This window comes from Ranitomeya imitator, chromosome 2 (assembly GCF_032444005.1).
Source record: "Ranitomeya imitator isolate aRanImi1 chromosome 2, aRanImi1.pri, whole genome shotgun sequence".
Taxonomy (NCBI): domain Eukaryota; kingdom Metazoa; phylum Chordata; class Amphibia; order Anura; family Dendrobatidae; genus Ranitomeya; species Ranitomeya imitator.
In genome coordinates this window covers 593,275,123-593,289,549 of record NC_091283.1, presented here as the reverse complement: position 1 = coordinate 593,289,549, position 14,427 = coordinate 593,275,123, and positions in this window count along the sequence as shown.

The following is a 14,427-nucleotide window of genomic DNA, read 5'->3' as shown; positions in this document are numbered from 1 at the left end:
TACAGCCCATACATTCTAGCCGTCTCAGTAGTGAATGTGCTAGAATGTAGGGGCTCCTGTCAGGTCCTCTCAGCAGCACATACATTCTAGCTGCTGCTTCACTGCTGACAACACTAGACGCCCCGGGGACGACTGAGGTAAGTATAAAAAACATTTTTGTTTTTTTAATAGGTGAGGTGAGGTGGGGGGGAGTGAGACTGCAGATGATGGGGTGTGTTTTAGGGAGTACTGTACATGATGAAATAATAGGGGGCTGCAAATGATAAAGTGTATTTGAGGGGGTACTGCACATGAAATGATTGGGGCTGCAAATGAAGTAAGGGGGACTGCAGATGAAGTGAAGGGGGGATAGGGGACTGCAAATGATGATGTGGGGGTGATGGGAACTGCAAATGATGTGGGGATGAATGATGGGGACTGCAAATGATGATGTGGGGGTGATGGGGACTGCAAATGATGTGGGGGTGATGGGGACTGCAAATGATGTTGGGGGACTGCAAATGATGTGGGGGTGATGGGGACTGCAAATGATGTGGGGGTTATGGGGACTGCAAATGATGATGTGTGGGGGATGGGGACTGCAAATGATGTTGGGGGACTGCAAATGATGATGTGGGGTGATGGGGACTGCAAATGATGTGGGGGTGATGGGAACTGCAAATGATGTGGGGGTGATGGGAACTGCAAATGATGTGGGGGTGATGGAGACTGCAAATGATGTGGGGGTGATGGAGACTGCAAATGATGATGTGGGGGTGATGGGGACTGCAAATGATGTTGGGGGACTGCAAATGATGATGTGGGGGTGATGGGGACTGCAAATGATGTTGGGGGACTGCAAATGATGATGTGGGGGTGATGGGGACTGCAAATGATGTGGGGGTGATGGGGACTGCAAATGATGTGGGGGTGATGGGGACTGCAAATGATGTGGGGGTGATGGAGACTGCAAATGATGATGTGGGGGTGATGGGGACTGCAAATGATGTTGGGGGACTGCAAACGATGTGGGGGTGATGGGGACTGCAGATGATGATGGGGGGTGATGGGGACTGCAAATGATGTGGGGGGACTGCAAATGATGATGTGGGGGTGATGGGGACTGCAAATGATGTGGGGTGATGGAGACTGCAAATGATGATGTGGGGGTGATGGGGACTGCAAATGATGTTGGGGGACTGCAAATGATGATGTGGGGGTGATGGGGACTGCAAATGATGTGGGGGTGATGGGGACTGCAAATGATGTGGGGGTGATGGAGACTGCAAATGATGATGTGGGGGTGATGGGGACTGCAAATGATGTTGGGGGACTGCAAATGATGATGTGGGGGTGATGGGGACTGCAAATGATGTTGGGGGACTGCAAATGATGATGTGGGGGTGATGGGAACTGCAAATGATGTGGGGGTGATGGAGACTGCAAATGATGTGGGGGTGATGGAGACTGCAAATGATGATGTGGGGGTGATGGGGACTGCAAATGATGTTGGGGGACTGCAAATGATGATGTGGGGGTGATGGGGACTGCAAATGATGTGGGGGTGATGGGGACTGCAAATGATGTGGGGGTGATGGGAACTGCAAATGATGTGGGGGTGATGGAGACTGCAAATGATGATGTGGGGGTGATGGGGACTGCAAATGATGTTGGGGGACTGCAAACGATGTGGGGGTGATGGGGACTGCAGATGATGATGGGGGGTGATGGGGACTGCAAATGATGTGGGGGGACTGCAAATGATGATGTGGGGGTGATGGGGACTGCAAATGATGTGGGGGTGATGGGGACTGCAAATGATGATGTGGGAGATGGGGACTGCAAATTATGTGGGGGTGATGGGAATTGCAAATGATGTGGGGGGGATGGGGATAGGTAATGATGTGGGAGTGATAGGGACTGCAGATGATGAAGTGTGTTTGAGGGGGTTCTGCACATGATGAAATGATAGGGGGCTGCAAATGATGAAGTAAGGGGGACTGCAGATGAAGTGACGGGGGGGATAGGGGACTAAATGATGATAGGGGACTAAATGATGAAGTGGGGGTGATGGGGACTGCACATGAAGTGAGTGTGAGGGACGTGGACAGCAATTGAATTGAACTTGGGGGTGGGAAGAGCAAATGATGTATTGAAGGTGGGGAGAGCAAATAATGAATTTTGAGGGTGGGGAAGATCAATTGATAATGAATAGAGGGTGGGAGAGAGAGAAGACGTGGCAATGAATTGAGGCAGAAGGGGCATGTAACTATAATGAATTGGGGTAAGGGTTAGAGCGGGAGGTACATAGTGGGTTCGTTGAGGATAAAGTAACTGGTAATAAATTGGAAGAATACAGGTGCTAATTAATTTATATATTACATGAGGAAAGTGGCTATATACAGATAGTGGGGGCACAGTGGCGGATTATAATTTATATTTGGAATGGTGGGTTGCATAATAACCAATTATATATTAATGGTGGGTGAAGGTCTGTAGTCAGATGTGTAGTGTAGAAGAAAGGGGAAAAAATGGGGAATGTGCTCTGGAAGCGGTGCTCTAGATAACTGTGTTATTTTATGCAGATGAGACGAGTCCTGGCAGAAAGAAGTGATAGCGGTCTGCGCTGGATTAAAAAGAAACGCAAAGATGAAGGACTTTAGCTAGAGACGTCACTGGTGAGTATGTTACCTGTACACTGACACCATACACTGTATACTGTATACAGTGCTCCTGTGTATAATGTCACTGGTGATCACTATACTATCTGTACACTATACACTATATACAGAGCTCCTTTGTATAATGTCACTAGTGATTGCTGTATTACATGTACACTGTACCCTATATACAGAGCTCCTGTGTATAATGTCACTACTGATCACTATATTATCTGTACACTATACACTATATACAGAGCTCCTGTGTATAATGTCACTAGTGATCGCTGTATTACATGTACACTGACACTATATGAAGAGCTCCTGTGTATAATGGCATCGGCGACCACTGTATTACCTGTACACACACTGCATACTAAGTACAGATCTCCTGTGTATAATGGCACTTATGGTGATAGTATTTTTTTTTTTATTAATGATCAGTATTGTACTATTCAGTCACAATGTGGTGGTAATATGTTGTCCGGCCATGGTGTAGCGGTATTTGTTCCTTGTATGTGCTATTATTCGGTCACTGTGTGGTGGTAATATGTGGTCTGTTCATGTTGTGTTGGTATTTGTTCCTTGTATGTAGTTGGTCACCATGTGATGGTAATATGTGGTCTGGACATGCTGCGGTGGTATTTGTCCCTTGTATGTGATATTGTTCAGTCACTGTGGTGGTAATATGTGGTCTGCACATGGTGTGGCGGTATTTGTTCCTTGTAGATAGTATTATAGGTCACTATGTGGTGATAATATGGTGTCTGGTCATGGTGTTGTGGTATTTGTCCCTTGTATGTGGTATTATTGGTCAATTGAAAAATAAATAAAAATACACCTAAATTGTATTGCATATTTTAACAAATGTTTAATAGATTAGAGTAGAGTAGGGCTCGGCCAAAAGAGTCTACCTTGTTGTCGTCTCAAATTTAAAAAAACCTTTTGGCCAAAACAAAAGCTGCTGGCTATGTGTTTGATCTGGTAATGGGAACTGTTAATGTGTGATTTGTGAGAAGTGGAGTTTTGGCAAGAGACAGCGGTGGGGCTGTTGACAGTTCGAGGGGTGGAGGCGGGGCTGGGGTGGAGCCTGGGCGGAGTCTTAAGGGGCCCTGAAAATTTTGCCAGTATGGGGCCCTGAAATTCCTAGTGGCAGCCCTGGTGTCATGTGATGTCAATCCGTGTGCAATTCGATTTTAACATGAGCTTTTACATACAGCAGTTCTCTGACACTTACACATCGTTTTACAACGAAATATTGTTCAACACACACGCACGCACGCACGCACGCACACACACACACACACACACGTATATTTTGGAGAAATTACACAACGCATTATTTCGGCATTTACAGCACCAATAACTAAAAGAGCCACCTTGTCAGAATGCAGCATTACTGCTGCACAAGGTGGCTCTTTTAGTTTATAACGCCTGGGGGGGGGGGGGGGGGGGTGACAGGTTCCCTTTAAGAACCAAACCACTTTGTCGGTTAATGACCAGGCCTTAATTTTGAAATCTGACCACTGTCATTTTATCAGGTTATAACTCTAGAATGCGTCAACAGATCCCGGTGTTTCTAAGTTTGTTTTTTTGTGACACATTGCACTTTATGATAGTTGTTACATTTCTTTGATATGACTTGCGTTTATTTGTGAAAAAAAATGTAAATTTGGCAAAAATGTAAAAAATATCACAATTTTCAAACTTAAAATTTTTATGCCTCTAAATCAGAGCATTATGTCCCACAAAATATTTAATAAATAAGTTATAAGGGTTAAAAGTTGACCGGCGATTTCTAATTTTTCCAACAAAATGTACAAAACCATTTTTTTAGGGACCGCCTCGCATTTGAAGTGAGTTTGGGGACCTATATGACAGAAAATACCCCAAAGTGACACCATTCTAAAAACTGCTCCCCTTAGGGTATGTTTCCATGGTCCGGAAGCTCTGCAATTTGGACGCAGCAGATACCCTGCTCTGCCCAAAGCGCAGCCCCCCATTGTACGCACGGTGATTCCGCATGTGTTCATTGAACACATGCGGAATCACCGCATCCTATCCATAGACTGGGATACAAGTGACCCCATTTTGGAAACTAGACCCCTCTCAAGGGACTTATTTAGATGTTTGGTGGGTGCCTTGAATCCCCAGGTGCTTTACATAAGTTTGTAATTTAGAGAAAACACAAAAAAACCTATAGCAGACAAGGATCCCTAAAATATAACTTTTATTAAACAGCAATAAAAATACTCTTTTCATAAACAATAAAAATAATAAAGAGAACAGTAAATTATGTACCTGTTGGGTCCTAGGGAGTAACTACACTGAGTCCTACCTGGCAGTGGGGGTTGGCACCCTAAGTTACTGTGGTAGGCGCCCCCACTCAACGTCGACTTACCCTCAAGAGTCCCTAGAATCCCCTAAATAAGGAACCCTAAGAAAAACCCTAGAAAATCCCTATGGGAAAGATCCTTACAGTGGGGGTAGGAGTAATATAGTTTAAGATGCCAAGATACTGGATTGTATGAAGATGGTCACCCGATAAACCATAGGTCAACCATATAGTACGATATCAACAAAGCCTTCAAATAGTAGCAGAATGATGAAAATAAGAGACCAGATATTAACTCCTACAGGCCAAGGAAATAGAAAAACAATTGATAAATATTAAAGGTTCATAATAATAAACTAGTGCTTAGGACATATACGTAAAATAGCCCATAATGCTGCTGCTATTACAATACGTGTTTCAAAATAACAAGTCCATCACAGCCCACTAGCCTGAGGCCCCCAAAGGAGCAATATTCAACGTATAAGGACACAATGATCCCCCTCATAAGGCAGAAAAAGTTAAAGCATTAATACTCATCTACAGGCTTATGGTGGGCATGCAGCACCGTTAGATAGATCCAGATGTCACATCAAGCGTAAGACAGCAGTCTCCCCGACCAATGCCCAGCAGCATTATGGGCTATTTTACGTATATGTCCTAAGCACTAGTTTATTATTATGAACCTTTAATATTTATCAAGCGTTTTTCTATTTCCTTGGGCTGTAGGAGTTAATATCTGGTCTCTTATTTTCATCATTCTGCTACTATTTGAAGGCTTTGTTGATATCGTACTATATGGTTGACCTATGGTTTATCGGGTGACCATCTTCATACAATCCAGTATCTTGGCATCTTAAACTATATTATTCCTTAACCCAGGAAACTGTATTTATTTATTTATTTGGGGGGACAGTACTGGCATTATCTCATTCACCCTTGTTCTTGGAATCTCTGTATGCATACACTGCTATATGTACAGTTGCCTGTGATATAAAACACGTGCGTATTTACGCACTATCAGAGATTTTTTTGTATTTTTGTTTTGTTACAACAATATGAGTACTAAGTACCCACAGACCACTATATCACACTGTTATAAAATCAATAAAGTTTATTGAAAACAAGTTAAAAATAGTACATCCTACCATATGAAATTTGTCAAAGAGAATTAGTCAAAAAATTCCATGAGCAGCAGAAAAAAATCGCATCCAGCCATGTCATGTCAAGCATTGAAATACAAAATCTATTACAATCACTAATCACACATGTAGATACAGAGTTCCCAACACATCCTTTAAGGATAAATACAACATCTATTGTTCCCGGATGATGAGAATTCAATGTGCAATGTGAAAATCAGCTAGTAAATGAATCATGCTTACCCATGGTTTGTGCTCTGCTGCCCAGGAACGCCCCGACGCGCGTTTCGCCCGTGCTTTTTCAAGGGGAGTGTGTTCCTACCCCCACCTTACCTCGTTAAATACTCCCTGAAAAACCAGGCCAGCCAGTAATATGTTCGCATGTCGAGACACTACCGCCAAATTCCCAGCTGCATCGGCTCCGGTACTCATTTCCGGCGCGCGCTAGAGGAAATCCCTCTCAGACGTCATATGACGCGCACCGGAAATCTGTGGAGACCTTCGGCGACGCAGGGAAAAGAAGGCGAGTGACTGCGCATGCGTATACCGGCGCCATTTTAAAGGAGCCCTGTGGAGGATGCCATGTCTGCATGCCCTATACCAAAAAGGGGGGGAAAGAGTGCGCCTGCGCATAACTGCGCCTTCTATGAATAGAAAAAGACATATATCTATCTATTTATGCCGCGACAAGCAGAGCAGCCCAAGGTATAGACACCCCCTATAGGTATACACACAAAGAAAGCCCTTTCCTCTCAATTTTACCCCAGGACCAATCCATATGGGGGAATAATACATGATTTGGAGGATCGCCACATATTCTCATCATCCGCACAAAAGAGAAAATTAATTTCATACTATAATGCAAAAAAACCTTCCTAGAAAAATGTACATGTGCCATAGAATATCTTGATACCACAAAAAACATACCACATATTACATATATTAACCGTTCCAAGAATAAATAACGGCTCTATTCCCAGGGGATCCAGAGAAGGAAATCACATAGAAAACTATGGACATCCTCCTCCAAGAACCCCCAGAAAAAAGCCCACATATATAGCCTAACCCACATTACATCCCTATAAAACATCCACCATAAATTGTGAATATACACAAAATATCATGAACATATATAATTAGTTTTATCCATATTACATGTACAATCACCATAAATATTAACTGTGCATATAAACATTATCCCATTTATTAAATTTATTGAATATTCATTCTCTTGTTTCTTCCTCTGTGCTTCTGCTTTTTGTGTACAGTCCTTCTTCTCATGTGTCCACCCAGAACGTTACCCATGATATAAATGCAAAAAATTGTCGAATGTGCTTGATAAATCAATATCCCCATGCTTGATAGACTCTTCGGGGTGTAGAAAATGAACGAGGTAGGGGGGAAAGAAAAGTCACAAATAATTCTTCTTTCGGTGAAGATCGATCACAGGAACTTCACTCATAAGCAAGAGATGATCCTACTACTAAAAATAATTAAATAAACAAAGAAAAATTAAAATACAGAACCACACATAGAAAAAGTTAAAAAACAGGGATTACAAGAATGGTACAAAGCTTATTTTTTCGTTCAGTCCATCAGGGGACATAGTGCCCAATTCGACGATCCACTTGGATTCAGTTTGGGCCAAAATCTGTTTGACATTTCCTCCCCTAATGCCACAGTGGACCCTATCGATTCCCTTGACCTTAAACCCCCTCGGATCAGACTTGTGGTATAATTTGAAATGTTTTGGTATTGTTTTCAGCAGTGAAAGATCATCCACCTCCCCTGCCGCAATGATGTCTCGCACGTGTTCTCTGGTCCTGATACGCAACTCTCGTGACGTCAATCCAACATAAGCTTTATTACAGGGGCAGACAGCATGGTATATAACATACGTTGTACTACAAGAAATATAGCTGGTGACCGCTATGCGGGCAAACAGAGGTGTGGATGTTTTCCATGCGGAGATTGCTTGGCATGCAAGAAAGGTAACATAGTGAGGGGTAACTCTTTTTCCTCAGTAGATGGGACTCGTTCTTTTGCGGTCACCAGCTATATTTCTTGTAGTACAACATATGTTATATACCATGCTGTCTGCCCCTGTAATAAAGCTTATGTTGGATTGACGTCACGAGAGTTGCGTATCAGGACCAGAGAACACGTGCGAGACATCATTGCGGCAGGGGAGGTGGATGATCTTTCACTGCTGAAAACAATACCAAAACATTTCAAATTATACCACAAGTCTGATCCGAGAGGGTTTAAGGTCAAGGGAATCGATAGGGTCCACTGTGGCATTAGGGGAGGAAATGTCAAACAGATTTTGGCCCAAACTGAATCCAAGTGGATCGTCGAATTGGGCACTATGTCCCCTGATGGACTGAACGAAAAAATCAGCTTTGTACCATTCTTGTAATCCCTGTTTTTTAACTTTTTCTATGTGTGGTTCTGTATTTTAATTTTTCTTTGTTTATTTAATTATTTTTAGTAGTAGGATCATCTCTTGCTTATGAGTGAAGTTCCTGTGATCGATCTTCACCGAAAGAAGAATTATTTGTGACTTTTCTTTCCCCCCTACCTCGTTCATTTTCTACACCCCGGAGAGTCTATCAAGCATGGGGATATTGATTTATCAAGCACATTCGACAATTTTTTGCATTTATATCATGGGTAACGTTCTGGGTGGACACATGAGAAGAAGGACTGTACACAAAAAGCAGAAGCACAGAGGAAGAAACAAGAGAATGAATATTCAATAAATTTAATAAATGGGATAATGTTTATATGCACAGTTAATATTTATGGTGATTGTACATGTAATATGGATAAAACTAATTATATATGTTCATGATATTTTGTGTATATTCACAATTTATGGTGGATGTTTTATAGGGATGTAATGTGGGTTAGGCTATATATGTGGGCTTTTTTCTGGGGGTTCTTGGAGGAGGATGTCCATAGTTTTCTATGTGATTTCCTTCTCTGGATCCCCTGGGAATAGAGCCGTTATTTATTCTTGGAACGGTTAATATATGTAATATGTGGTATGTTTTTTGTGGTATCAAGATATTCTATGGCACATGTACATTTTTCTAGGAAGGTTTTTTTGCATTATAGTATGAAATTAATTTTCTCTTTTGTGCGGATGATGAGAATATGTGGCGATCCTCCAAATCATGTATTATTCCCCCATATGGATTGGTCCTGGGGTAAAATTGAGAGGAAAGGGCTTTCTTTGTGTGTATACCTATAGGGGGTGTCTATACCTTGGGCTGCTCTGCTTGTCGCGGCATAAATAGATAGATATATGTCTTTTTCTATTCATAGAAGGCGCAGGTATGCGCAGGCGCACTCTTTCCCCCCCTTTTTGGTATAGGGCACGCAGACATGGCATCCTCCACAGGGCTCCTTTAAAATGGCGCCGGTATACGCATGCGCAGTCACTCGCCTTCTTTTCCCTGCGTCGCCGAAGGTCTCCACAGATTTCCGGTGCGCGTCATATGACGTCTGAGAGGGATTTCCTCTAGCGCGCGCCGGAAATGAGTACCGGAGCCGATGCAGCTGGGAATTTGGCGGTAGTGTCTCGACATGCGAACATATTACTGGCTGGCCTGGTTTTTCAGGGAGTATTTAACGAGGTAAGGTGGGGGTAGGAACACACTCCCCTTGAAAAAGCACGGGCGAAACGCGCGTCGGGGCGTTCCTGGGCAGCAGAGCACAAACCATGGGTAAGCATGATTCATTTACTAGCTGATTTTCACATTGCACATTGAATTCTCATCATCCGGGAACAATAGATGTTGTATTTATCATTAAAGGATGTGTTGGGAACTCTGTATCTACATGTGTGATTAGTGATTGTAATAGATTTTGTATTTCAATGCTTGACATGACATGGCTGGATGCGATTTTTTCTGCTGCTCATGGAATTTTTTGACTAATTCTCTTTGACAAATTTCATATGGTAGGATGTACTATTTTTAACTTGTTTTCAATAAACTTTATTGATTTTATAACAGTGTGATATAGTGGTCTGTGGGTACTTAGTACTCATATTGTTGTAGCTATATGGACTTGTCCACTAATCGGTAATAGGTTGTTTATTATAGAGAAGCAAGTACAGAATGCTTCTGGCTAAGATTGGCTATTTCTGCTTTTTGAATCTATATTTTGGTATAATTGTTACTGTGTCATTCACAGCTTTTGATCCAAAGCAGATGGATTTCAGAGCACGTGATCAGACGTGGCTTACGAAACTTAACGAGGTTTTCAAAGAGGATTCAAGTTTGTTTTTAGACAACAGGGATACTAAAGAGCAAGTTGGTAAATTGAAGGACCTTCTCCTCAGACGTACAAGGGTCTGGTGGAACAAGGCTTTTCTCCAGAAATATGTAATTAAAGGTCTGATCCCGCGGGGACTTCGTGTCCAGATCTTTCCGTCCTTTTTGGTAGAGGATGAGACTATAAAAACTAAATGGGAAAGAATAGCTGGGGAATGCTCGAGGGGCTTTATGGAGCTTCTAATTCAATTGGATGATAATAAATTAAAAGAAATTGAAAAGGACATTGAGGGAATTCAGGGGGAACTCAAAAAGGAACTATCTGACAAAAAATTGGAGGATATAAATAAAGACCTAGAACAGAGTTTTCAGAAATGGGAAACAGAAATCTGCAACATTAAATCAAAAAAATTTCAAAGAGATTCTTTGGACTTTCAGAATCAAACTGTTTATAGATGGAGAAATAAAATCAATAGAAAGAGACCATTAAATAGATCACGATCTACATCAGTATCCTCCTACACGTCAATGGATGAACCTAGACCAAGTGTTTCTGAGTCAAGGTTAGAAGACATTAGTAACCCAGGATTCCCCAAGGATATTAAGAGGAATAAGACTAGACCTTATAACAACAAAAAGAGGATGATCTCCCCACAACGACAGTCCACCAGGAAAACCAGAAATGGTAATTTGGAGGTAATAAATCTATCTTCCCATAGACTTACTAGTGCACAGGTGGAAGTTTTGAAATTTGGCCTTACTTTCTCTCCGACTAATGGCTTCAATTATTTTTCAGCTGTGAAGGACCTCCACCTCTTCTGCCGCAAACTGGTCCTGAAAAAATTACATCACCGACAGGAACAGGCTGTTGATACCACAAATATTACAGAACAGGAGACGCTTAACATTCTGGAGGAGCTTTTAGAAGAACAGGGACCAATTACGGTGGGTACCTTTCCCACCTCTATCCTGCCCAGATCACTAACCTTCCCTCCCTTGTCGGTCTGTCCCCAAGTAGAGATTTTTTGTAAACTTGTTATGAAGGATTTTAAAGAGATACCACGACATATTAAACATGATAATTTGAATACAGCTCAAAGGCGGGCTCTTAAAGAGCTGAAGTCTTTGGATGATGTGGTTATCAAGGCAGCCGACAAGGGAGGAAATGTGGTGATCTGGCCAGTTGAACAGTATGAACGAGAAGCATACAGGCAATTGAGAAATAAAGATAGTTATTCAAAGCTCCCCAACAGTCCGTTAAGGGAATTTACTGATGAATTACATGGTATTTTACAGCAGGCTTTTGAAATGGGTATTATCCCCAAAAAAGTTTTGGATGGATTAATTGTTGGATATCCCAAAATTCCAACATTATACTTACTTCCTAAAATCCACAAAGATCCTGTGGACCCGCCAGGACGTCTGATAGTCTCTGGCATGGGGGGGTTATGTGAACCGGTTTGTAGATTTATCGATTTTTATTTGAAGCCACTTGTGGAAACCTTACCCTCCTATGTCAGGGACTCATCTGACGTCCTGGTGAGGATTGATGGCATTGCGTTGGAACCTGATGTATGGCTGGTGACCGCAGACGTAGAGTCCCTCTACACATCTATTGGCCATGATGATGGAATAAAGGCTGTGCGTTTTTTTCTTGAGATGAGTAATTTGGACCATCTTTTGATCGAGTTAATTTTGGAATTGTTGGATTTTGTTTTAAGACATAATTTTTTTACTTTCAGGGACCGTTTCTATTTGCAGGAGCGCGGCACTGCCATGGGTGCGGCATGCGCGCCGTCGTATGCCAACCTCTTTCTCGGATATTGGGAGAGGGAGGTTGTGCATTGTGACGGTGCGTGTGCCGCCGACCATGTGCAGTGCTGGCTCCGGTACATAGACGATCTGCTGATTTTTTGGAATGGATCTAGGATTGATTTTGAAAGATTTATTGGTGGACTGAATCAAAATCCATACAATATCAAACTCACCCATAGGATTGAAAAGAGAATGATAGATTTTTTGGATATTTCAATCTCTGTAGATCAGGATGGTACCATTCAAACCGATGTTTTTCGGAAAGAGACATCAGTAAACTCTGTGTTGCACGCAGCTTCTTCACACACACATGCATCAAAGAAAGCGATTCCCATCGGTCAATACTTGAGAATAAAACGTACTTGCTCTACCATAGACAGGTTTGAATCACAGGCCCAAGATCTGAAGGAGAGATTTTTAGATAGGGGCTATAGCAAGAGAATGATTGGACATGGCTATTGTAGAGCAAAGAGTACTCCAAGAGAGAAACTTCTTGTTACGGCTAAGAAAGATAAAGAGGTTAATTTTAAAACCAGATTTATTTCCACCTTTAATTGTCGTTGGCACTCAATTAGACAGATCCTTACCAAACATTGGCCGGTACTGATGACTGACCCGATATTACAAAAAGAAATTTCATCTGCTCCTTTGATGACTGCTAGACGCAGCAGGAATCTAAAGGACTACCTGGTCAGAAGTCATTACACGGCCCCAAGTAAAAATCCTTTTGGTGCGGGCAAACAGAGGTGTGGATGTTTTCCATGCGGAGATTGCTTGGCATGCAAGAAAGGTAACATAGTGAGGGGTAACTCTTTTTCCTCAGTAGATGGGACTCGTTCTTTTGCGGTCACAGCTATATTTCTTGTAGTACAACGTATGTTATATACCATGCTGTCTGCCCCTGTAATAAAGCTTATGTTGGATTGACGTCACGAGAGTTGCGTATCAGGACCAGAGAACACGTGCGAGACATCATTGCGGCAGGGGAGGTGGATGATCTTTCACTGCTGAAAACAATACCAAAACATTTCAAATTATACCACAAGTCTGATCCGAGAGGGTTTAAGGTCAAGGGAATCGATAGGGTCCACTGTGGCATTAGGGGAGGAAATGTCAAACAGATTTTGGCCCAAACTGAATCCAAGTGGATCGTCGAATTGGGCACTATGTCCCCTGATGGACTGAACGAAAAAATCAGCTTTGTACCATTCTTGTAATCCCTGTTTTTTAACTTTTTCTATGTGTGGTTCTGTATTTTAATTTTTCTTTGTTTATTTAATTATTTTTAGTAGTAGGATCATCTCTTGCTTATGAGTGAAGTTCCTGTGATCGATCTTCACCGAAAGAAGAATTATTTGTGACTTTTCTTTCCCCCCTACCTCATTCATTTTCTACACCCCGAAGAGTCTATCAAGCATGGGGATATTGATTTATCAAGCACATTCGACAATTTTTTGCATTTATATCATGGGTAACGTTCTGGGTGGACACATGAGAAGAAGGACTGTACACAAAAAGCAGAAGCACAGAGGAAGAAACAAGAGAATGAATATTCAATAAATTTAATAAATGGGATAATGTTTATATGCACAGTTAATATTTATGGTGATTGTACATGTAATATGGATAAAACTAATTATATATGTTCATGATATTTTGTGTATATTCACAATTTATGGTGGATGTTTTATAGGGATGTAATGTGGGTTAGGCTATATATGTGGGCTTTTTTCTGGGGGTTCTTGGAGGAGGATGTCCATAGTTTTCTATGTGATTTCCTTCTCTGGATCCCCTGGGAATAGAGCCGTTATTTATTCTTGGAACGGTTAATATATGTAATATGTGGTATGTTTTTTGTGGTATCAAGATATTCTATGGCACATGTACATTTTTCTAGGAAGGTTTTTTTGCATTATAGTATGAAATTAATTTTCTCTTTTGTGCGGATGATGAGAATATGTGGCGATCCTCCAAATCATGTATTATTCCCCCATATGGATTGGTCCTGGGGTAAAATTGAGAGGAAAGGGCTTTCTTTGTGTGTATACCTATAGGGGGTGTCTATACCTTGGGCTGCTCTGCTTGTCGCGGCATAAATAGATAGATATATGTCTTTTTCTATTCATAGAAGGCGCAGGTATGCGCAGGCGCACTCTTTCCCCCCCTTTTTGGTATAGGGCACGCAGACATGGCATCCTCCACAGGGCTCCTTTAAA